This window comes from Camelus dromedarius, chromosome 17 (genome assembly GCF_036321535.1).
Source record: "Camelus dromedarius isolate mCamDro1 chromosome 17, mCamDro1.pat, whole genome shotgun sequence".
Classification (NCBI taxonomy): Eukaryota; Metazoa; Chordata; class Mammalia; order Artiodactyla; family Camelidae; genus Camelus; species Camelus dromedarius.
In genome coordinates, this window is record NC_087452.1 from 19,859,899 (window position 1) to 19,885,923 (window position 26,025).

At 43.1% G+C, this 26,025-nt stretch overlaps 1 long non-coding RNA gene across 1 annotated transcript in view; it reads left to right on the plus strand.

Moving 5' to 3' along the window:
• Positions 1–26,025, plus strand: part of LOC135323342 (uncharacterized) — a 252,870-nt gene that overhangs the window by 36,642 nt on the left and 190,203 nt on the right. The window contains exons 2-3 of the long non-coding RNA XR_010384809.1: positions 5,428–5,517; positions 5,666–5,797. This is a non-coding gene — a long non-coding RNA (uncharacterized LOC135323342). The remainder of the gene's footprint in view (positions 1–5,427; positions 5,518–5,665; positions 5,798–26,025) is intronic.

The following is a 26,025-nucleotide window of genomic DNA, read 5'->3' on the forward strand; positions in this document are numbered from 1 at the left end:
TTATGTTGTCAGTTTTTATGGCTGAATAGTATTCCATTGTATAAATATACCACCTCTTCTTTATCCAGTCATCTGTTGATGGACATTTAGGCTGTCTCCATGTCTTGGCTATTGTAAACAGTGCTGCTGTGAACACTGGGGTGCAGGTGTGGTTTTGAAGTAGGGTTCCTTCTGGATAGATGCCCAGGAGCAGGATTCCTGGGTCATATGGTAAGTCTATTCCTAGTCTTTTGAGGAATCTCCATACTGTTTTCCACAGTGGCTGCACCAAACTGCATTCCCACCAGCAGTGGAGGAGGGTTCCCTTTTCTCCACAGCCTCTCCAGCATTTGTCAGTTGTGGAGTTTTGAATGATGGCCATTCTGACTGGTGTGAGGTGATACCTCATTGCAGTTTTGATTTGCATTTCTCTGATAATTAGTGATATTGAGCATTTTTTCATGTGCCTATTGATCATTTGTATTTCTTCCTTGGGGAATTGCTTGTTTAGGTTCTGCCCATTTTTAAATCAGAGTTGCAACACTTACCTTTTTTACTTTGGGTAACCCATTTAATGGGTTGGATCAAATATAAAATGGGGCTCATGTGTAAATGGAGTTAGTGTACACTTGTCTCCCTTACTTCAAAGGATTGTCTTGCAAGCCGTCAAGTGGTATGTTATTGCTACTTACTTACTTATCCCACCTTATAGTACATCAGCATGTGACAAAATGTGTTCCGTGGAACACTGGTCCTTTGAGACGCTCATGAGGAAACAGTGTTGATTTTATTTGGTCTTGGGAAATGCTGCCTGCCGTAGTTCATTCTTAAGAGATTCACAGTGGATGTTAAAAGATCTGAGTCACGCAGTAAAGAACCCTATTTAACTTTGTTTAACCTAAGGTTTCCTAAGCTTATTTGGTGATGGATCCTTTTTGTACTTGTAAAAAAACACTTATTAATGTCCCTAATACAGAGTACTTACCACAGTCATGTGGTGAGAACATAACAGTAAGATAATTAAGAGCCAGTACAGTTAATTCTTGGGTTAAATCCCGGGTATGTCGTTTACTGATTATGTGACCTTGGAGAAGTTTATTATTCTCTTTGAAACCTCAGGTTCCTTATCTGAAAGATGGGAATATAATAAATACTGCATTAGGGTTGCTGTGAGGTTCAAATAAGTTCATATATTTAAAGTGGTTAGTAGAATGCTTGATACATTGTAAGCATTCCACGTTTCCTGTTATCATTGTGGATTTCTATGTTTATCTTTAGAAGACAACTTTGGCCTAATAATAATGAATAAGAAGTGAATATACATTTATGTTTGACCAACTTTCTCATATATGCATACTTAATCTTTGAACCCATATTAGTGAATAGGCATTATTGTTATACCCATCTTACAGATTTAGAAAGAAAGGCTAAGAAATTTGAGTATCTTTCATGAGTAGGCAGTATAGGGGAGAGCCAGGAATCAAATATGGGTCACATGCCTTTTCGACTGAATATGTCTTTCCAGTGATTCCAAATTTAAATCTGAAAGCTGTCCACTTAGGAGCTGAGAAGTTCTGTCTTTCAGAAGACAAATTTTGAAATTCAAAGATTAAAGATGAAAAGATAGGAGTTAGAAACCCCTTTATCCATTCATCCCCCAGTGGACACTTTGGTTGCTTCCATACCTTGGCTATTGTAAATAGTGCTGCTGTGAACATTGGGGTGCATGTATCTTTTTAAACTCATATATCCAGTCTTACATAATAAAGACCATAAATGACAAACCCACCGCTAATATCATACGCAATGGTGGAAAGCTAAAAGCATTTCCTCTAAGATCAGGAACAAGACAAGAGTGTCCATTCATACCACTTTTATTCAACATGGTTTTGGAAGTCCTAGCCACAGCAATCAGAGAAGAAAAAAATAAAATAAAATAAAAGGAATCCACACTAGAAAAGAAGTAAAACTGTCACTGTTTGCAAATGACATGATACTATGAGGACTGAAAATTTTCTTAATTTTCTTTATTGGCACTCAGTTAACCAGAATTCCCCCCACACAGGCATTTTGCTTCATGAGACTGTTAGTACCATAATGATACTTAAAGATAAGTATTGTAAGAAAACTGAAAAATATGTTCAAGTGGGGGACAAAGGGAGTGATGGCAAAGAAGAATGGAAAGGCTGAATTAATACCGGTGACTTTTATTAAAGGTTCAGAGGAAAGTATAGTCAAAATTAAGACAAGCATTTTGCAGAGTAGAGAAAGCCTGTTACTTCCGTCTGTCAGTGAGCATCCAAAAAGTCAGAGAAAATTGAAAAGTGAATTTGTGGGGGAAGTTACCTACATTACACAGGTTCACGCCAGAGGGCACTCTCCTGCACAATTTTCTGAGCCATTTTACCTGATTCTAAGATCTTTGCATTTCCAGGTCTTTTAAATGTTTGTTTTCTCCAGGGCATCAGAAAGAAAATCCCTAGGGCACTTTACATTTCATGTAAGAAAGAGAATTCATTTCCCTTACAGTTTGGAATGGGAGTCCAGTCATATTCCTTATCTGGGGGCCTCTCCAAAATCTTCCCTTCCAACAAGTTCAGGGTTTGTTGGCAGGGAGACTGTTGGCCACAAAAGAGGTAAAAAGAGTAAATGAATAACTAAGCTGGTGCTTCCCCTCTTCCTCAGGGAGTGCTGAAGCATCTGTATCTCATGCTTCTCCAGGCATTTCCGAATGCCCATGGTGTTGTGATAGTGCTATTTTGTCATTGTTGTTTTATCTTGGATCCCAGTAGGCTTGCATCTTTCTGAAGACCAGTAACTGTTTATCCATAAGTCTCAAGCAGCTATTAAGTATGTAAGTGGAGGCAAGTGGAATTGCTGCTGAATGCGTAAAGTAAATTGATTTGTACCTGTAATTTGCATTTACTCTCCGGTATATTTGACACTAATGTGACTGCACCGCCATGATGAAGAGTAATTATACAAACATTTTTTGCTGACTTTGTGAGTGGCCACGTTGATTGTTTCACTCGATTTTTTAAGCTTGATGCTTAACAACAAGTTGGGAAGTATTTCTTGGTTTTGCTCAGCATCTTCATAGATTAAGTGTCCCAGACCAGTCTTACCAAATAAGCATTTGGAGAAAGGTTTTTGCTAGCGACAGGGGTCCAGCTTACTTTATCGTGAAGGAAGAAATAGAAGATTGCTCAGTTCTTGGAATTTTGCAAACATCTGAATTTGGGCAGGATTCCCCAGAATGAAATAAGAATTGCTCTTCTAAAGTGAATATAAGTGTGCTTCACATACGTAAGAGAGGACAGTCTGTTTAGGAATTTTTTGCTTAACCAATATTGGCCTAGACCCCAAACATCCTGAGCTGATGAAGTCTAGGCTCTCAGTGGCTCCATTTTTCTCTTTTGTAAAATAAATGGGGAAAGTATAGCAGTGTCCTGTGCTCAGCGGACTGCTCACATAGGCATCCATGGGGAACATGCGAAAGAAGCAGTTTAAGGGGCCCCGTTCAAGTCATACCAAATCAGAATCACTGAGGTAGAGCCTGTGTGTATCCAGTTATGGTTTAGAAGGTGCTTTACTCTCCCCTGAGATTATAGAGAAACCCTAAGGGCTTACACGGACCCAGCAGTTCTCACTAGGAAGGCCTCTCATTGTCAGCACATCGTGGTCACTGCTCTAGGACTCCTTGTCCAGGCCCATGTGTGGATTTAAACAGAGCAGCTCAGTCTGTTCCCCAATAGGCATGGGGTGTGAGCTCTGTGCCAAGGTTCTAAAACCCCCCAGGGCCTGATGTCTGAGGCCTTTGGCATCCACAGCTACTGCATCAGAAGTCTTGTTCTTGGGAGTGGTGGTGAGCCCCTGGGCTCCCTCAGCACCCCCGCCATCACAACTGTGGACAAGCCCTGCAGCTCCCAGTACCTACCTACCTGGGCATCCTCGCCCAAATAAATCGTGCGTCTAGGTTAGGTTGGCTGGTAACTGCTGTTTTCACATCTGAAAAGCACACTCAGGCCTAGTGAACTCCTGAAACAAGAAAGCCAAGATTTGGCCAACAAAGCCTTATAACCTTTCTGTGCTGCACCTCAAGAAAAATAGCCCTTCTTTCTCTAAGCCCCATAGGTACACCAAAAGAAAGCACAGTTGACTATTTTCAGAAATGTTCCTGCCTTGCTCATATTTGAATTCACTTTCCTAATGTTTGGTTGATGCATTAGTCAGAGTACTGGAAACACAGGACTAGGATGTGGGCACAGTACAGGGGAACCACTGAAATACTCTAGTACCCCCGAGTTATTATCAGCAGGGAGCAGTTACTGCCCACTGGCCTGAAGAAGCAAGGGAAGGAGCATTTCTGGGGACCTGAAGACAAAGCAGCTGTGGGGAAAGGGGTGCTTTAACCCATTTTGTGGAGTAATGCTGCTTGGAGGACCTGGGGAAACAGATGCCCTGACCTGACTCTCTCTCACACTGGAAGCCAGGAAAGGCAAGGAGGCCTGTCAACATGGCCCAGGCTGGGTGACCTCAGAACGGGGGGCAGAAAAGGATGGAGAGTGGAAGAGGGGGGATGAAAGAGACCCAGCACACCTTCTTTCCACTTCGGTCTTTTTGCATATTAGCTGACCGTCACTGGGTACTAACCATGGGCATTAACTAATAACTAGGCATTTCATACACCTCTAGTTTAACCCTCACAACTGAGCTGTGGGATAGACACGATTATTTTAGGGATGAAAAAACAGAGAGGTTAAAAAATCCAGGTCTCTTTGATTTCAAAGGTCATTTCATAATCAGGACACAAACTTTATGTATGGAATTGCCAGACCAAACAGCCACACTTTAGCTTGTATTTTCCAGTAGATAATATGGCTGATCCTCTAGGTCTGTACTCAGAATTAGTTGAGTATCATTTTTCTTTGTCAGTTGTTATTACAGGAGCTCAAATCTATTGGGCAGGGATGCTTTGCTTTCTCTCTTTAGCCCTTGTTCATTTTATTTATAAATTTATTTCTTAAATTGTCAACTTTTTTCAGAGTGTAACACGCAGGGAGAAAAGTACTCAAGTTAAGCACATGGCCTGATGAAATTTACAAAGTAATTCACTGTGTAACCAGAACCCAAACCAAAAAATGGAATATCCCCAATCCTGGGAATGCCACGGGCCCTCTTCTAGTACCTGGCCCCCTCCCTACTATTCTGATGTCTAAACACCATTCATTACTCTTGTCTTTAGTCCTTGTTGGGATGCAACAAGAAGATGAACATATTTATTTTATACTTAATGCAGATTTATTCATGATTTACTGTGCTAGATCACAGGACACAAACTATGGCCCATAGGCCAAATATAGCCCACCACCTATTTTATAAAGTTGTGTTAGAACATGGCCAATATCCCTACTTTGGCATAACACAGGTTTTGTTTTACCTGGACAGGGACAGTATGGATCCTCTGGAACTATAATGGATGTGCGAGTGAGCAGCCTGGCAAGAATCATTTTCAAGCACCCAGCTTCCCAGTGCCAGGTGAGGTGATCTGGAAGAACACATCTGAGTCGCTATGCAGAGTCACCCTGAACATTATTGCATGTGTCTGCTTGATAACCAGACAGCGTCTTGCTTGTTCACCTTTAACCTGGAGGCCCAGACATGCTCCTTTTCTTTCATTACCCAGGGACCTCTCCCATCAACAGCCTATGGCTATGAATTCTTTATCCCTGTGAGCTTGGCTGCCATATGTGATTCGGACAGAAGATGGAGAGAAGCCCCAGGCTGCGGTGGCAGGTGTGCGCTTCCAGGGAGTACGGTATGTTGACATTTAATATTGTTGGGAAAGGTTTTATTTCCTTTTTTGGCCCTGAGGAGTTTGCAAGGAGTGAACGTTTGGACTTGTCTGGGAAGGAGGAAACCTGCAGTGACCTTTCACTGTTGCCTGGTCCAGAACTGCACGAGAATAGATGTACAGGGGAGTCACACCTGAGCCATCAGTGCGGGCAGAGGTGCTGCCACAGAGGGGGTTCAGCCTCTAGGCCTGCTAGGGGCTAACTCTTGGGTTTTGTGGTCTGATTGGAATGTTATTTTCTTTCTTCCTTTCTTCCTTTCTTTCTTTCTTTCTCTCTCTCTCTCTCTCTCTCCCTCCCTCCCTTCCTTCCTTCCTTCCTTTTACATATTTCACTGAAGAGAAATGTATCCTCCCGGAGCAGATGTTTCACCTCCCTTGAGTTGGGTTTGTAGCTCTGAGAGGTTCAGTGTTAGAGCTGGTTATTAGAACAGATATCTTCAAACACTCCCTAATCACAGGCTAGGAGCCCTTCGAGCTTTGCATGTTCTCAGCACATCTGCAACAGCAGAACACGGCCTTGCCCTTCTGAGCTGCCCCCTGGAAAGAGAAAGCTTGGGGAAGTTTCCTTGGATTTTGTCTCTCTTTGAACAAGAAGTCTCAGAAAGACTGTCAACACTGATAAGAAAGGCAGAGATTTGCAGAAATTTACATTTATAGAAACCCAATTTACAGCAATTATGGATTCTTTAAACCATGGTGGCAAAACCTTCAGGCGGATTTCCACACACACCACACTACCCTATATCAGAGATGCAATCTGTCCTCTCTGCTGAGCCTGGACAAGACCTCAAACTCATTCTTAACAACACTGTATGTCTAGTAGCTAATATCAGGAAGTAAAATACAAGTTTCAGTGGATTTACCATTCTTGATTTAAGGAATCACTTTGAGTAGATGGCATATTGTGACAATAATGATAATAATAGCTAACATATACTGAGTATTTGTTCCTAGTATGCCAGATATTGTCCTACATGCTTAACATGGATTCACTCATTTAATATAAACCACATGAGTACAGACTTTGTTTGGATTATTATTGCATCATCAGTGCCTACACAAGTCTCTGGAATGTTGGGGACACAGGGCAGACTGGTGTCGCGGATGGTAAAAGAATTTACCAGAAACCAAGAGAAGTTTAAGAACAAAGGAGGGTTTCATAGGGATGCTGCTACAGGCAACAGTGGGCCACACAGGCAAGAGGTGCCTGCGTGTCCACCGAGTGTGAATGGTGCAGGGTCTTTTATTGAGGAAGGAGCTGTGTACACAAAGGGACAGGGGAACAGATTTCTGATTGGCTATAAATGAGGTAATAAGGGCTTTGGTATATGGGGGATAGTGGATTTATGACTCCAGGAAGATGGAGACAGGGGCTGACACAAGCAAGGTAGTGGAATTTATGACTCCGATAAGGAGGAGACAGGGGCTGAGACAAGTCAGCCTGACCTACGTGAGACTAGCCATTTCCCAGGGCTGTTAATCTGCTAAGGCAGACACATTAGGAAAGGGTGTACTTTGTTTTTTTGAGGGATTGCAGGTGGACATCTGAGAGCCCAGGAATGGGGCTTGCAGGGCCTCAGCAGGCACCAGTTGGCACTGCATGGAACATAGTGGGTGCTTGGTAAATCCTGGTTACTTAAATGAGTTCTAGAAATAGTCATTATTACTCTCATATTCCAGATGAGGAACCTGAGGTCCAGAGAGCTTAAATAACTCTCCTAAGTTAATAAAGGCAGGATCCACGATTTGACATTGCTTCAGTGTTTTATTCAGACTTGTAACAAACACCACGTTGCTGTATTGCTTCTCAGAGCAGCTGTGTAATATCTCTGTTCTTATTTATTAATATTTACTCATGTCCAGTTAGTTGGTTATTCAGTCTTGAGGCTTGTCTGTAATCTTTTGCTTCTATTTCTTTCAATATTTTAGAGAGCTATTTGTCTCTGAAAATAAAAGTAAATGTAGGAGTTGACATCCAAATGTCTATGGGATTTAGATAGAAGACGTGATTGAGGGAGGCAGGTCAGGTGGGGACCTGGGGCAGTGGAGAGTACACCCTCTCTGGGCAGCCACTGCTCAGCTCTAGCAGCTGCAGCTGTAGGGAATCCAGGCCAGTACTGCCAAATCTTCCCATTCTCCAACAGAAGTAGGAAAACTGAACTTCCATAGGAAAATACCAAATGAAAGTATCAATCTGAAAAATCCCGTATATAAAATGCTGACAAGCAAGGCAATTTAAAAAACAAAACAAACAACACGTTGCGAGTCAAAATATCTCTGTGGGCTCAATCTAGCCCATGGACCTGTAGTTTGCAACCTGTGAAGGAGAGTGAAATTGAAATAGAAGTGGCTTTGGATAACTGATCCTCTAGTTCTGGTTTAAGAGCATGATGGGAGACGGTTGTTAACTATTTGTTAAGATTTCAGAATAGGGGTTTCTGGGAACTAGAGCTGCGATAATGGTCGTGGCTGAATACTTTTGCCTAGTGCATCATATTTTTCAGTTTACTTCTATATGTGTATTTGAATCTCCCCAGAAGTTATTTTGATGTTCAATTACTTTGTTAATATTAAGCAGCAGGAGTCAAGATTCAGATCCTGTTCTCCCAGTTATCAACCTGGTTTTTCTTCTAGCTACACAAACCTGGAGGGGGGATGACTGACCCCCAACATTCACAGTTCTTACAAGCCTGTGCTTTCTTATCTCATATATAGTCAAGAGGTAAAAGTCTCCATTAAGTGACAGAGCTCATGCCTAATTTCTGCTGAACGTTCGGATGGAAGAGGAACAGGACAGTCATTTGAGGATGCTCATATGAGTGTTAATGCGTGTTATTCTTGGCAGATCGAGGTTGCTGATTTACATTTGGCCCTCCCCAAATCAGCTCTAATTACAAAAATCCGAGCTGAGCAGAGTGGAGAATTAATGTAATTGTGGCCTAATCATTGTGTACATTCCTAAACACTCAGCTAACGACAAGTGGGTTTGTGGGGTTTTACTCCTCCAAGTGTAGCTTACTGCCAGCAAGAACTGAAATGTAGCATGTTTTGCATGCTCTAAGGAAACCATTTTAAATCAGGTAGATTCGAAAATCATCACATGGAGGGAGATTTTTCCGATCTCTGGTTCTGCGTGGACCCTTGGAATACCAGTTCCAGGCGGGAAGGGCTCTGGGCATTTGATGCCTTTCTGCCAGGTTGTGTATTTGACAGCTGTTCGTGGGTGTCTTTTCCCAGCCACTGGCCTGCCTACTGTCATAAAGCCAATTAGAGTCTCAGGCAATTAATGTTATTTTCCTCAAGTGCTTATATCATGTGGCACTTCGGAATGAAATCTGTGACCTTTGGAAATACAAGCACAAGAAAGCAAATAAGTCTGGCTGTGCACGTCCTGTGTTCCGTTACATTATAAAGAATATGAAAATAGATGGTGGTTGCTGCATGCGGAGATGTCGGTGGGGCACTTCATGTCTCAGGGTTCCCACCAGTGAAGATAGGTGCTCACCACAAAATCCAGAGAAACCCTAGAAGGCAGTAGGTATACTGAATAGCAGTGCATTTACGTATGTTCAGCGAAGTATTTAAGAAAAGTGAAATGTGAAAAAGAACATTCAGAATGGCCTCCATAACTAATACTTTACACTAATTTGCCACATTTAAGAAGGATATTAACAAACTGAAAATGCAAACAGAAACCCTGATGTTTTAGGAAGGGCTGGAGAAGAGGGACTGTTGGATCTAGAAAGAGAAGCCTTTCAGGACAGAGGAATTATCTCTAGAAAGAGAAGTCTTTCAGGACAGGTATAGGTACCGTAAACTCTCCGTGGGAAAGCTTGACTTATTCCCAGGGATTCCTTGTAACCCTTGCTTGAGAACACTATGCCTAAAGCATAGGAGATGCTTAATAAAAATTTTTGAATGAGTTAAAAAAATGTTGGGACCAATAGTCCAAGATATTTGTAAAGAGATGAAAACATGAAAGAAGCTGTTATATGCAGTGGGTTGCTCTATGAGATGTGATCCCTGTTACCTGCTTAAGCCAGGGCTATAAACTGGTGGCCTGTGGACCATGACCTGTAGGTGGATGGGTATTGTTTGCTCATTCAGTATTTTCTTAAAGTTGAGTGTTTTTTAAAAAATTTAATTGAGGTGATTATGCTTTCTTTCTCTCTCTCCATCTGTCTCTCTCTCCTCTCTCTCTCTCTCACACACACCCACCCACCCAGAATCCTCCATTCTGCATTTCAACAATTGACTGGAGATGCTACTGCTCCCATTCAGTGAAACATGCACTTTTTGGTTTTGCTCAAACCCCACTTTTCCCTATTGTGTTTTTTTATCTTTTAAAAAATTTTTTTAAGTTGAAGTATAGTCAGTTTACAATGTTGTGTCAATTTCTGGTGCACAGCATAATGTTTCATTCATACATACACATATTCATTTTCATATTCTTTTTCATTATAGGTAACTATAAGATATTGAATATAGTTCTCTGTGCTATACAGTAGAAACTTGTTGTTTATCTCTTTTATATGTAGTAGTATCTACAGATCTCACACTCCCAATTTATCCCTTCTCACCCCCTTTTCCCTTTGATAACCATAAGTTTGTTTTCTAGTTGTGGTATATTTATACAATGGAATACTACTCGGCCATAAAAAAGAATAAAATAATTCCATTTGCAGCAACATGGATGGACCTGGAGACTGTCATTCTAAGGGAAATAAGCCAGAAATAGAAAAAAAATACCATATGAAATCACTGACATGTGGAATTTTTAAAAAGACACAATGAACTTATTTACAAAACAGAAACAGACTCAGAGCAGGGAACAAATGTATGGCTCCCTGCTGTGTTTTAGACTCAATTCCATTTCACTCATTGATCTTACCTTCCTTGCCCCTGGAGGTAGTTGAGCTTACCACCATTGGCCAGATGTGATGGCTGTCCACCTCCTGGTTGTGGTAAAAGTGGTTCCTACGTTGAGAAGGAGAATGCACCAAACTTTTAACTCCAAGATGCCTTGGTTCAGTGATGAATAACCATGCCTTGTCTATCAGAATAAAAACAGTACTGGTCTAGATTCAACCAACATACAAGCACTTCCTTTCAGCCCAGCCAATCCATCTGAAAGAGCACTGCCTCCGTCACAAAATTCCCAGGCCCATATAGGTCCAGGGTGTGCCAGGTGTCCTCAGGATTCCATATCGTATCCACCGAGGTGATTAACTAAATCTGTATCTTCATTTCATCCTTTGCTCCTCTCTTTTCTTACTTACTGGTTTCCGTCCAGCTGCACACAGGTACATCTCTCTGGAGTCAAATCCAGGGGTTATAAGAAGTGGAGGTGGGGAACTCATGGAAATGAGTTTTGTCACCAGTTAGTGACATCAGCATCAGGAAGAGCTGGAACTGAGCCAGCTTACAGGGAGCTGGGAGCAGGGACTTATTTGAAGTTAAAGGTTGCCATGGTTGCACTAAATGCTAATCGCTTTTCATCATACTGGCTAATGGGTGTGGAATTTTTGGCTCAAATTCCTTTCAGCTATTCCAGGCTAGCTCCTGAGAGAGCTACAGAGTTCTGGCTCCAGCTGTGCCCCTTCTTCTTTGCGCCCTTTAAAGAGTGTGAATTATTCTTAGATACAGCCCCCTAAAATTTAGACAATGATTCACAGGAGAGTTGGAGATGCAGCAAGAGTGAAAAACAAACCACCTGCTTAGAATTCAAGGTCCAATTGTTGATAACACACCTAATCAGGTCAAATTGGTACAAAATGCTGCATGTAAGTGTCTTCGGTATCTTACAGATGCTGCATGACCATGGTGGAAAAGGCCAAGTTGTCATATTACTCATTGGGGAATGGGAGGTAGTGAAGCTTTTAGGGCGAATCTAATCTACATTCACCTAACAAGTGCTGAATAAATACCAGCAAGTCTGGAGAGGGCATTTGCCTGGAGTCACAGTATTTGCTGGGTTGAGAGGTTTGTGTTTCCACCATCTCTCAGGTGCCATAGGTGCCATAAGCTGGTGGCACAATGGCATCATTGGACACACATGTTTTGGTCCCAGAATCAGTGTCCAATATGTCAGGCCATCAAGGCAGATGGCGAGCAGGACAATGTTTCTGAACTTTCGGAAAATCTACCACTTGAGAGTCCAGCTGGGGGAATGCCTGAAATTGGAAAATAATGTAATAGAATATTTGATTTGCCACCAAAGACCTTAGCTGGGAAGACTGCCACAGTGAAATGAGGGGACAGCTTGGCCGACTTTGATCTTTTAGCCATACTCTGTTACTGCCTGTTGGTGGGCTGGGCCCTGGGCTCTCCATGGGGCCCCAAAGTGCCCTTTTACCTCTCCCTCTTCTGAACACTACACATTCACAGGCACACATTCCAGATAAGGTTTGGAGCTATAACCCCAGACTTGTAACATTAGCCTAAAAACAAAAGTCAAAGCCAGTGGTCCCTAGCTGTTACCTCAGAGGGCCTGTGGGTGGCCATCAGAGCGGATGGCAAGGTAAATGAGATGTCATTTCCATTTAACTCAATTTGCTTTTTCTCCATGCTGCCAGCTACTAGCTTGGCCTCTCTCTGAGGCCAAGTTGTCTTTTTGCGATTCACCAGAACCTTTCTGAATCTGAATACCTTGGTCCTCCAAGATTACCCTCAGTGAGCGACTCACTTGAAAGTGTCCATTCACATCCTACTTCTCAGGGTAAAGTGCCTGTCATTTCCCCCCACTCCCCAATATTCTCTGAACTTCTCAGCGTGCACCCTACTATGGAAAGTTGCTTATTTTTCTTTTTATAATTGAAGTATAGATGATTTACAATATTGTGTTAGCTTCAGGTGTATAGCAAAGTGATTCAGTTACATATATAGTTATATTCTTTTTAAGATTATTTTCTGTTATAGGTTATTACAAGATATTGAATATGGTTTCCTGTGCTATACAGTAGGTCCTTGTCATTTATCTACTTTATATATGATAGTGTCTATCTGTTAATCCCAAACTCCTAATTTATTCCTACCCTCAGCCCCTGCTTTTCCCCTTTGGTAACCGTAAGTTTGAAAAGCTGCTGATTTTAAACACCTGCAGATCTATTTTCCCCACCTAGCTAAGGGAGCACCCTTGGCAATCCTGAAATGCTGGAGAGTTAATAGTTCCAGCAGCAGCCTTCAACCAGTAACAGATGGGGAGTCAGTAGAAAATACTCCAACTTCTTTGTTCCTTGTTTGGGACAATTCTGTCAAGCTTGTTCTAAATCTTCCCGTAGTTCCTTGGTGGGGTTGATTCCAAGTGTCCACAGTGCCATCTGACTTGATAGCTGATAGCACATTGTTTTATGTGCTTCATTCCTTTTCTACTTCATGTACCCACTCCCATCTTGGTGTTTCCCGATACCTCCCAAATTAATTATTTAAATGAATTATTTACATTAGAATTTTCCTCTCAGCCTCTTCTTAGGAGAGTCCAAACTAAGTCAACCTCCATGCAGTAAGGAGGTTGTGCAAGTCATTTTGTGAGATTGTGTATTTGGGGGCCTGCATTTGGCCCTGGGACTTATTTTACCAGGACTTATTGACTCTCCCTGGGAAGCATACAAAAAGCAAAGCAAACTACAGAAAACGAGGTAGATGAACATAAAAAAGGAGGAGGTTGACATCTGTTAGCGTACAAAGATGGCCAGCCCATCTTTATGCTTGGTTAAGGTCTATTCCCCAGAGTGAAGTATAACTCCCAAAGAGGACAAACGGAGAATTTTCCTTTAATTTGCATAGAAAAGCTCCAGTCCTTTTGATGGCTCTTTTGGTCAATGATGCCCATTCAGTTGGGGCTGGGGTGGGATGGTGGAGGCTGAGTGCTCTTACTGGTGACCTTGTGGGTGAACAAAGGACCAACCCGGGCACAGAAAGGGGGAAACTGACTGCTCCCACAGAGCTAGTGAAGGGCAACTTTCATCTAGGTCTTCAGTGTTAGGAACTTCAGTAGTTAGAAAGGGGGAATGGGGTAGAGGGTGATAATTATTTGTTCATTCCACAAATGTGTAATTTAGTACCAGCGATGTGGCAGGAATCCTGCTTGGCAAGGAGAAGTAGCAGTGAGCAAGAAAGACAGGACCTTGCCTTCTCGGAATTTGGACTGAAGCTCTATTCATATTGAATTCTACGTAACTCTAATAGACAATAAAGTTTGGGAATAGTTATGATAAAAAATAATTTGAGGGACAGGTGAGGAGGTCACTTTCAATAAGGTGGCCAGGGGAGCGCCTTCCTGGAGTAGTAATGTTTTGGCTCAGGCTTGAAAGATGAGATAAAAACAGCCATGAGAAGAGCTGAGGGAAGAGCACCCACAAGCCATGCACCAGGAGGCTGTTTGCCAGGCCAGGCTGGTGATGTTTGCAGTCTGGCTGAGAAGCCGTATGGCCGTTCTGATAACTCATGAGGTCCTAGCCCGTGACTCCTCAAGTTCCCACCCCTACACAATCAGCCAACACTTCATTCATCCATTGATTTTCAAATTAGGCTGGGTGTGTCCTCCTTGAGTTACTCGAGAATATAGTACAGGATATGCCACAGGATAAGCCAAGGGTATAGCTTTCACTTATTCATTCACTCAGTACTCATGGAGTGTCTCCTGTATGCAGGCAGAGTGCTGTACTAAGCACTAGTGTGTAATGATGAGTGAAACAGAGTCTTTGTTTCGTCAAATTGGCGGGTCACCTCCCTAGAGCATCAGCTACACACACACACACACACACACACACACACACACACACACACACAGATTCCTAAGAGTTAAATACAATGGTGGCAGAGGAAGGAATTAGCCCATATACTCTAGGCAATTGTTGTACTCGTTCATTACTTCTAAAGAAACTGAAATAGACATATATACCCTCCAAAGGACTCAATCTAATGGTATGCTGGTGCTAATATCTGTGGTCCGACTTTTCCGTGTATAGTATTACCTCTCAGCTGCATATCCCCCTTCTTTGCACTGCTCTGTGATGCTGGTGCTGGGCCTTGTAAGCATTTCCCTCTACTGACTGGCAGAATGTTAGCCTTTGTCAAAAGAGAACAGTGGAATGGTCCTTCAAGGCTCTAGAGGCAAGAGGTCTACCCTAGGGCTTCAGTCTCCTATTACTTCTTCTGCAGTATGGGAGCTGAGTGATCTATATGGATCAGCTCCAGGGGAGCCCCCAGGTCAAGGCTCTCACCCCTGCCTGCCCAGACCTGACAGTGGCAGCCACTTCCAGAGGCCAGAGTGGGTCTGTGCCCTCTGGCAAGTTTCTCCACCTTATGATCTCCGGTAGCTGCACCCTCTTCCGAGAGGTCTGCACTTTGCCTTGCAGGCACAAACTTGGGTCCTTTCTTCCTCACTGCCTGCTCTTCCTCAGCACAGAGGGAGGAGCTGCTCTTTGCTCCTACTGCTTCTGGGCCTCTTAGAATCTCTTTTCGCGCCCCCTCCCCCTTTTTTTTGGTAGTTGGCCATCTTCTCCTAGTTTACAATTCTTTACATTAACATTTTTATATTCAATTAGCCAGTGAGGTTTCTGTCTTACGGCCGGTCCCTGACTTGAGACTCAAGTCCAGGATTATGAAAACAGTTCAGTTTCGTTTGGGCTCAAGCAGTTAGGTATATTGAATGACTCCTTCAAAGTAGGAGGGGAAAAAAAAAAGAAAAAAGATCAGTTCACTTTCTGAAACCCCGGGCTAATTTCACAGCCCTGTGTCACGCGAGGAGCCTGTGAACAATCACGTGTCCCCAGGCTTTGCAGCTCTACCACAGTGACAGAGGTGGTTAAAAATTGATGCTGCCATTCCAAAGAGCAGATTTCATTTTTCTCCCAGCTCTGGCTTGCTTCAAGGTTGAGGAAATTATTGGGATGGATAGAAAAAGATCCAAAGCAGCAGCTTAGCCCCTGAGATTTGTACACAGAAAAGTATTCCTAGCAAAGTTAGTAATGTGGGGGCGCTTCATGCCTTAGGACTGCATATTAGAGCTGGTGTGGTGTAGAAGGGACAACATGGGGGCATCTGGCAGTACTGCACAGTGGTTGAGCACGCAGACTCCTCTGGCTGCCTAGTTAAATCCGGGCTCAGCCACTTTTTGTGTGATCTTCACCAAATTACTTCACATGTCTTAGTTTCCTCATCTGTAAAATGGGGACAATAATAGGACCTATATCTTAAAAGGCTATTGTGAGACTGAATGAGTTAACATATAGGAAGTGCTAAGATGAGTACCTGGCACATCGTATGGGCTGTGTTAGCTTCCATGGCGGTGATGGTGATAATGAATGGGGTAAGTGCGAGGAAAGATAAAGGTGGACACAAGAAGAAGAAATGCTGTGAACACTTACTAAATACTGCGTTCCACGTATTTACATGCCACATCTCATTTCATCCTCTAACATAAGATGGTTTTCACACTACAGATGAGGAAGCTGAGCCTTAGACGGGTTAAGCCCCAAATCATAGTTAGCCAACGGCAGAGCCCAGCTGGGGTGGGGTGAGGGTTTTCAGCATGTCTGCCTGGCACTAGGTGGTTGCAGTGCTTCTGATTCACAGATCTTCTCTCCCTTGCCAGTCTTTCCAGGCTGAGGTCACGCCAAGCCCCTGCAGGTTTTCTTGAGAGTGAAGAGTCCCTGACTGTGGTCACTCCCATCTCAGGACACTGCTCCGTGCTGATGTCGTTGCCTGGGAAGTTTCTTCTCCTCCTCCTTACCTAATTAACTTAGCATCAGATCGTTTCCTAAGTGAGGCTGTTTAGGATGATGGAGTCTGTTTATGAGGCTAGGTTGGCTGCTTCCCAATCCCAGTGCCCTGGTGTGGACTGGCCTGCCTGGCAGATGACTTGCCTTTTTCTAATTCTACAACTTTACTTGTGACACTGCGAGTCCACGGGGCAAATACGCTGGAGCCAGAGCCTTTTCCTAATTCACCCTAAGGTTCCAGACAGCCTGTCAGTGATCTGACCTCCTTGCCCAGGTCCATTCCCCTGTTATGAGGTCTCATAGGATCCTTGACCTTGCTTTTAGAGTACTTACCACTGTTGTAATTTTTCCAACTTTTTATTGTTAAAAAATTCAAGCACATAAAAAAATTGAATGATGAATACAAGGTACACATTTTCATTAACTACCTAGATTCCTGTATTGTTAACATTTTTCATTTGCTTTTACTGGCTGTATACCTGTTTATCTTTCATTAAAATTTTGTCACAGTAGAACACCTACAGAAAAATGCACTAATTGTAAGTGTACAGCCTGATGAATGTTTTCAAAGTGAACATCCCTGTTTAGGGGGCACCACTCTGCCCCTGTGGCTTGTACCCTCCTCACAGGAAGGGGAGCTGCATGGCAGGGGATGTGCACATTCCATGCTCTTGTCCCTATGAGTACCTGCAATTCCAGGTTTTCTGCCCAAATAGCCATCGGTGCACCTTCAGTCCCTGCTTGGTCCTCTTCTCCAGGTCTGTTTCCAAAGACCACATCCCACGAGGCCTGGCTGGCAGCCTGGGGGTTGCTTTTAACTGGAAATGAGAGCAGAGCGTGGACGTCCAGGCTGGGACATCCATACATGTTTATGAAAGGTCCCTTTGCAGTGTGGGATGGAGCCACACTGGGGGCCTTCAGTTGCTCTGTCCCAGACCCCACCATTGTTAGACAGGCTGGCCTGTGTCTTAGAGTCTCAACATTTAGGGGACATGATATTCTGCTTCATTCATTCAACTACTCATTCTTCCATCTATTCAGCAAATGTTTACTGAACACAAGCCATGCCAGACACTGGGGGCCCAGATAGATTATGCAGCAAACAGCTATAAGCATCCCAGGCAGAGATGACATGCAAATCCAGGCAGTCTGGCTTCAGAGCCACACTTGACCACAATGCTATTATTGTAGAATATTGAACCACAAAGGGGAATATGGGTTAAAAAAATAAAGCATTGTTTTATTCTCTTTTCTATATTCTACCTCTGCTTACTTCCACCCCTGCCCAAACTCACTGTTCACCAGCAGAGGGACTGTGCATACGCATAGGAAAACCTACATAGAGAACAGCATTCAGGTCAGATGTTGTGAGCACACACACAAGAAGAACCACCAGAGGCCAGAAGCTGGGGCAGGGCGGCTAGGGGATCTGAAGAGATGGGACTTTAATGATGTCTGAAAGGAGCTGGGGACATGCAGCAACAGAGAAAAGCAAGGACTAAGCTACTTGGCAGAGAGGTGGCATCAGCACTTCCCGGTGGCCCAGCACCCACTGAATGACTCCCCTCATGAATTCTGACTCATGCTCAGCACAGCAGAAAATATCCCTGCCAGCCTCCCCTCCCTTTTTCAAGGATGACTGCTGAACCCTGCCTGTCCCCTTTCCCCTTCCTGTCTAGCCCCTGTAAGAACCAAGAAAGGAACTGTTGCCAGTGTTCCCTTAAGGAGTGGTTAGGAAAGAAAAATTGCCACCCCCTGGGCTTTCGACCACTGCCTTCCACCACGAGCCTCTTAAACATCCCCTCTACTCATCAGTGTGCAAACAAAGCATATCAAGATTTTCAGCCTTTTCTGTGGCGCCTTTGAATACACCTTTTACCATCTGTTGGGGGTGGTTAGTCTTCAGTGGGTCCCCCTCCTTCAGCTGGGAGACCTGAAGGAGGAGGTGAATGCAGGCAGACACTTGGAAAGATTTCCTCCAGCCCTAGTGTGTGTCAAAAATGTTTCTATCAGATCTCACTTAAAAGGGGCCTCACAGCCCACATCTCTTGTCCAATCCCACTTGTTAATGAAAAAATAACTCTTTGCGAACAAAGAATTGGCAAAGAAATGCTGGAAATTATACTAAATTTTAGTCATCCTTAATCATCCCCCTCCAGTAAGGCAAGTAGAATAAACTTCTTATAGAGTATCTACTTTAAAATCTTCCCTAGCTGAATTATTTTTCAGCATGAACCAGCAGCAGAGGCTGTGGGTGTCCCAAGAGCGTCCACTCACTTTGACAACTTCATTGCATGCCTCCAGGTCTCCAAACTCCCTGTACCTGCATTTCTTCCCCTGTGGGATTTCTCTGGCCATCAAAGAGCAGGCTGGAAATGCACCTCCCTCCCAGTAGCACTCAATGAGTTTCTGATGGGAGTTGATGGACGGATACCCCAGCTCTGTGTCCTCGTGTGGAATGGCTCTGAGGCAAGGGATCTGTACTGACTCTTAGAGTTTTCCCAGAAGGATTAAGCTTCACTTCCCCATGGTGGTAACAGTTTGACCACACAGCCTTTGTTCCCTGTTCTGTCTCATTCCCCCCAGCCCCAACACAGAGTGCTTTCTAGAATCACCTCCCAGGTAAATTATCTCCCCTCAAATCCTTGTCTTGGGGTCTAGTTCTGGATCCCAAACCAGGAATCTTTGTTTAGCTTTTTTATGTTAGGGAAAACTAGGTACTACAACTTCAAGAAGTTCTTTTTAAGTAGGATAAAAAAGCAATGAGACTGTTTTCCCTGCAAGCAAATGTTAGGGAATTCTGCTTGCTTTACTTTGGAACTAATTGCTTATGTATTTGTTTAGATTGTGTCCAAGTCAAGGCCCTTTTATTTTTAAGTAATTCAAGACCCACTTATGTTAGATATTTTTTTGAAAGCAGGGGCGAGGGACTTTACCATAAAGACACTGAGGTGTTTGTCAAGGCCAGAATGCACCTGAGGCAGAGGGAGGAAGTGGAACTAGGAAGTGGAACTAGGAAGTGGACAGCCATCCTGCTCTTCTTCTGGGACTGCAGGTTCTCTTATTTTTCCTTCATGTAGCACATCTGCTTCTCTTTCTTTAGACCATTTCCCACCGCACCGTATGAATGGGCAAACATGGTCCCGTGATAACTTTTGAGTTTTCCTATTTACTGTTCTACCACTGAGCCAATTCAGAATTCCAGGGAGAGAGCCCTGATTGGCTCACCTTGAGTCAGATGTCATCTCTGATCCAATTAGTGGTGGTGAGAGGGCTGGAGGGGCAGTATTAACACACACCTGCTGGAATGCATGCCTCCAGGGAGCTCAAAGCAGTGTGCTGAGACCTGGGGATACCCCCAAAAGAGTGTTACACAAGCTCAGAAGCAGAGAAGGATAAGAAAACAATTTTTTAAAATTAAAAACCTTTGGTTCTCTGCATTTGGTCGTCATCTATTTGGACATTTGAAAAAATTCCACTACTTTTCAAGGGAGCAAGTTTCTGCATATAGTGTGCAATGCAAAAATGCCCCTACTGATTGATACCATGCCAAAGGTCACTCAACTAAAAAAATGTTCTTATGGTCAGTGAGCTAAAAACAACAAAATAGTTTCTAAAGTACTTTCACCTGGGGAAAGGAGCAAAAATGTAGAGTTTATCCATTACCTGTCATTGGACTCCCAGCCATTCCATTTCCAGTGTGTGTAGTATCCATGTAGAGAGGGCAGGAATGCTGCCCCACTTTGGATGACCTTGGGAGCTAAATTTTCAGTATGTATTATTTTTCACTTCAAGCATGCTTGGATTTGAGTGCCAGCTCTGCCAGTGTCTAGCTGTTTAACCTCTGAAAACCTTCCTTTCCTCATCCGTAAGATGGGGACATTAGTTTGATTAAGTATTCATGCCTAAACTGCCTGGCATACTGGGGGGTGGGTGTAGGAGTACAATTAATGTTAGCTATCGATGTTGTTATTGTTATTGTTATTAATCCACTCTTCATGTAACATTTCTCATTAAAATGTAGCATTTCCCATCAAGAGAGCAATGGAAACTTACGGGGGGTCGTTGAAATGATGAGTTCCAGGAACTTTCAGCCTCAGTCAAATACTAATTCTCACCTTAATTACCTTTGTGTTAACTTCTCTCTGCTTCAATTTTCTGATCTGTAAAATGGGGATTAATCATTACAGTAGCTGCCTCTTATGGTTACAGTTAGGATTAGATGAGATGTAAAGCACTTAAGACAATGCCTGGCACAGAGGACGTACTCAGTACATGAGAGCCCATAATAGTGATAGTATAACTCACAGCCGTAAGAAGTGTTCTTGTTGAAAATCTGCTCTCTAGCCTGCAGGTGAGATGAGGTGAGAGGGGGTCTTTATAGAACTACACATAGATCCTCATAATTCACACACAGTATGTCGCTAGCCCTGTCTCGGTTGAAAGGATATCCCAATAGAATTAGATTAATATCCCAGTTATTAATGGTGAAGCTTAGTGTCAAAAATCATATTTTTTTCCTCAAGGCAAAAAGAAGCCTGCTCTGTATATGACACTGCTGGGCATAGGCCAGATTTGCTACTTCAGGGTGAAATATTCCAGACCAACAGATTCATGAATATATATTTCAGCCCAAGTTCACTGGTAAGAGAAACTCATATTAGGTCTACGTTTGTCTATTAGGCAAGCCACAGCTTTAAATACCAGCTTGTCTACTTTTTTAATTTGATTCACATTTATTTCTGTGATTCCGATAAACTGCTGTCCTTAGTTGCAAACTTTCTGCTCCACTGCCGTCATCACGTTTGCAGCACTGACCCGGGTACTGACCCTGGGCTGGTCAGTGAACAATGTACAGTTACCTGGACATCAGTTGTCCGGGTGATTGTGATGCAGACTTAGTCTGGAGGACCCCAGGGGTGATGGACATGAGGTCAACTTTGAATTTAGTCCACTTTTAGAGATACACTTTTACAGATATCTGAAAGGGATGATCAAGGAATAAAGAGAATGAAAAGATGAGTAGCTCGTGGCCCCTCTTGGCCATCAGGTATGATAATGACGGGTTTCAAGAGTGCTCTTCCTATGACGTGCAGTCTGTCCACTGGCTTTTGAATCTCAATGCTATAACTCTTTAGTGTACAAACTTAGTAAGTTATTTCATCATCATACCTCTGTTCCTTTATTTATAAAGCGGAGCAGTAATAGTTCTTCCTTCATCAGATTGCTGTGACATTTAAATGAGATAATAAATATAAAAGCACTTAGTATCTGGTACGTAAGAAGCACTCCAAAAAATGTCTGTTGTAATGGCTATAATAATCCTATAATTATATTATATAGATAAGGAAATTGAAGATAGGAAGATGGTAGGGTGAAAAGGTTTCATTGACTCAAATAACATTTAAATTAGGGTTCGTGAGCCCAAAGTCCTCACAGCATTCTGAAGACAGATCAGTCTGTATCACAAAGGATTGGGATTGGGGCCATCCCCCGCCAAACAGGATTGACTAAATTCAGTTTTCAAGTGTTTCCTAAGTGATTTCATTCAGTGAAAACAACTCTTGGCTTGGGTACCAGTCAAAAAATGAGGCTGGCTTAAGTGTTGCATCTTACCCAGTTCTTCTCTCCACCAGCCTGTGTTCAGTGAACCCTTTCCAAGAGCCCCAGCTCATCTAGGAGGGTAAGAGCAACAAAGAGTCCATGTGCTCAGCTCACACAAGCAATAGAGTTTTTTGAGTCTCTTCTATAACTTTTGAAATTTTTTAGAGAACCAAGTGAGGGGCCCGAAGATAGGCAGGTGTGGGAGTAGTAAGGAAATCTGTCTCCTCAAGCTGTCTTGAGGATTAAATGAGATAATGTATACAGAGTGTTTCTAGGTACAGTGACAGCAATTAGTAAGTAATCAGTAAGTGGCAGCTTTGCTTGAAGGAAAGCAGTCGAATCAGCCAGAAAAAAAAAAAATGTCATTGTCCAACTCAGAAAAGACTTATTTAATTCTACTTAGGCTGATAAAATGCCTTTAAAGGGCAGAATCAGCATTCATTATGTGTCCCTTTAAGACTGAGGCCTATCCCAAGTGCCAACCCTCACCTTTTGGCAAAGGCCAAATGACCCTTAACTCAGGTTCTGACCATGGGATACTCAAACTGCCAGGCCACTCAGTTTGATAGTAGGATTTTTTGGCTTTTAGAAGATTTAATCAGCAGGTTTCTTCTTCAGTAACTGAAGTCTGCATGTGGCAGATTTAGGGCGGTGACCTCTCCTCTGGTGTGGCTTCTGCTGTGCACACTGAGGGGAGGAGTTTCTCTCGAGAGCCCTTCTAGGCAAGCAAACGTCTGGTTATATTGAGGGGATCTCTCAGACCCGCATTCAGGTCCTTTCTGCAACTTCACTAGCCACGTGCTCTTCAGCCAGGTGCTTGACCTCCCCAATTCCTTATTTTCTTGTCGGAAAAATGAAGATAATGATAACGATACCTACGTCAGGTTGTCAAGTTTAAACGAATAATGAATTGAGAGATGAAGGACTTCTCATAGGGCCCAGCTCCTCGTAAACACTTCGTAAAAGGTGACTGTTGTTATTGTTTTCATGGGTATTGTTATTTCTGCTGCTGCGGCTACTATCATTTAGATTTTCCTTTAGATGAGGAAATGGGGTAAGAAGAGAATCTACCATTTAGAGTTATTGTAAGGAATACTATAGATGGACACTGTGCTGAGCTTCTTAAGTGAACATTTATTATAAAAACAATAGCTAATACAACAATCTTATTGCTCCCATTTACTTTTTTACACATTTGGCTTGTACCTTGGTTGAAATAGTGTGACCAAGTGGAAAACTGCCGCAGTCAGGGAACCATTAGTAGTAATGGCTGTTGGCTGACCCAGAATGTAAAGTTTTTCAGGGCATGAAGTTACATCTGTCTCCTCCTTGCTTAGTTTGACGGATTGTTTTAAAGGGTCTAGTATTGTCATACTGAAAAAAAAAAATCATCAAAGTGTGCTAAGAAAAGGATCTCTGGGGGCATGTTAGAGCACTAAAAACACCTCCCCCAGATAACCCCTATTGTGCAGCTACTGCATATCAGTCCTGCCAGGAGCACCATAAATCACCTCTAAATTGACTATTATGTCATCCTTGGGCAAGGGGAATGACAAATAATGTGGGCCAACCTCCTGGATTCCAGGGAGATAGTTTTCTTGCTCACATCAACTCAGACAGAAGTGCTTGGGAGCAGTGCTGAATTTATGCCCTGCTTTGTTAATCTCCCTCTCCCTTTTTTAATGCAATAAACAAAGAATCAGGGGCAGTTAGTTCTTGCTTCCTGACATAGTGATGGTGGATGAAAATGTGGTTGATTCAGAGATGCTGTCACTCTCTTCAACTGTCTGAAATGCCACAGAGGAAGTAAGAACCTGCTAGGAAGATACACTTTTGCAGATAACTGAAAGGGATGATCAAGGAGTAAAGAGAACGAAAAGATGAGTAGCTTGTGGCCCCTCTTGGCCATCAGGTATGATAATGACAGGTTTCAAGAGTGCTCTTCCTATGACGTGCAGTCTGTCCATCTAATCCTCCTGAGCAGGTGGGGATTGAAAAGTTATTCAGGGGTAGTACTAGGTACCCTTTATGAATTATGCATCTTAAACAAACTCGCACGAGCCAGAGCACTCAAGTAAAAGCCTTTTAGCCAGAAGGAGGCCACTGAAGAGCCCGACTATAGATCTCAGTGATGGTTTTTAAACGCTGTGTTTCACGGCCCACATCAAGCAGGAGACTGCCGTGTTGGCTCTGATTCGTTTCTTAGTTGCGATCCACTCCCATTCCCCCATGGATGGCCATCTTAACAGCTTTGTTCATCGTGGAGCTTTCAAAAAGCTGCACTCCTTGAGAAGAGAATTACTAGGATCACTGAGTTCTTGTTTTAGGGACTATGATCAGGGAGAAGCAATGTCCCGTGGGCTCCTGAGTGCCACTGCTACCTTAAGTCATAGATTCCAAAGGCAAAAGAGAGAGGATGGGAAGTTGCACATTGTTTAAGAAGAGGACAGTGGTAGAGAGAAACAGCAAAAAGGAAGAGGCTTGGAGAACAGTAAATGCCACCCAGAGATATATAAGGTGTTAATGTCATGGGCTGCTCACCTCAACACAAGACTGGGTTTCAGTGACAGACGAAGTAAATGTAATAAGAAACACACACACACACACAGAACTAGGAATCAAGGTACATAGACTTTGAACACTGTCGCCTGCTGGATACCCAATAATCAGTAGCTGAAATAAACAGGACTGGGTGGAATGGAATCAAAATGAAACTATTTGACCCAACACTTACTATCAGCTAATTGAGGGAAGTACGATTAATATCTAACATTTATTGAGCAGTCAGTATGTACTGGGTGTTTTGGGTGTGCGCTTGCTTTGTCACATTGAACTCTTTCACCCAGAAGGAAACTCAGGCTCAGAAGGGGCTGAGCAGTTTTTTCAGGGTCATACAGGCAGGAAGTGACACTTCTATGACATATTGACCGGAAGCGACACAGCTGTGATTTGAACCGAAACAGTTCTCTTGCTAGCCCTCTTCAAGATTATGCCATACTATCTGGCACAAGTCTCTTAACTTGTCAGAAGGTGACCATAATCTATAACTTACCTACCTTGCAAGGTCACTGGTGGTTTCAGTGAAAAAAAGGACTGGGACCCAAAGTGAGCAGTCAAATGCCGCCAGGATGAAGTGCGTTGTCATTATTTGCTAAGTCCAGTCTGTAATCGTGGTTGAAGAGAACAGGCTTCAGGGGAAGATATCTGGAGCCGCGTTTCAGTTGTGCTACTTCCTCACTATGTGACCTTGGGCAAGTTATTGAACCTCTCTGAGCTTCAGTTGCCCCATTTATAAACTGGGGATAACAATGGTCCCGACTGCATAGAGGTTTTTTGAGGCTTAAATGAGATAATGCCTTTAAAATGTTAGGCATAGTGCCTTAGACATGTTCAGCATTCAGCAAAGAGTAACTTCTGTTCATACTGCTTTCCTGCCTCTGTAAGTTAGTTCTCTGCAAGCACTGGTGAGGCTGTGGTTCAAAAACCCATAGCTAGAGGATCCCACACCTGTCCCAGAGCTGCTGATGAGCCACAGTCACTCTGATTACCCTCCTGCAGTACTGAGGACAGCCTGCCTTGAATTAGTGCTTGAGACCTCCTAGGCCATCTTGATGGCTAGATTGACAGGAGCAATGATTGTTCAGCTTCTGATCATCATGACAGCAAAGCCTCAACTTCACTGAAACCACCCAGTCAACTATCTTTGGAGTCTAAGTGTCTTTGGAGTCTAAGTCTTTGTAGGACTGTCTTGTCTAAGTAAAACCCATTGCCCCTTTCCTTGCTGGAAGAAATTTGTCACCTCCTCCCATGCAGCGAATTTAGGGGGCTGTTGCTAACAGCTAGGCTTCATTAGAAAAATAAATA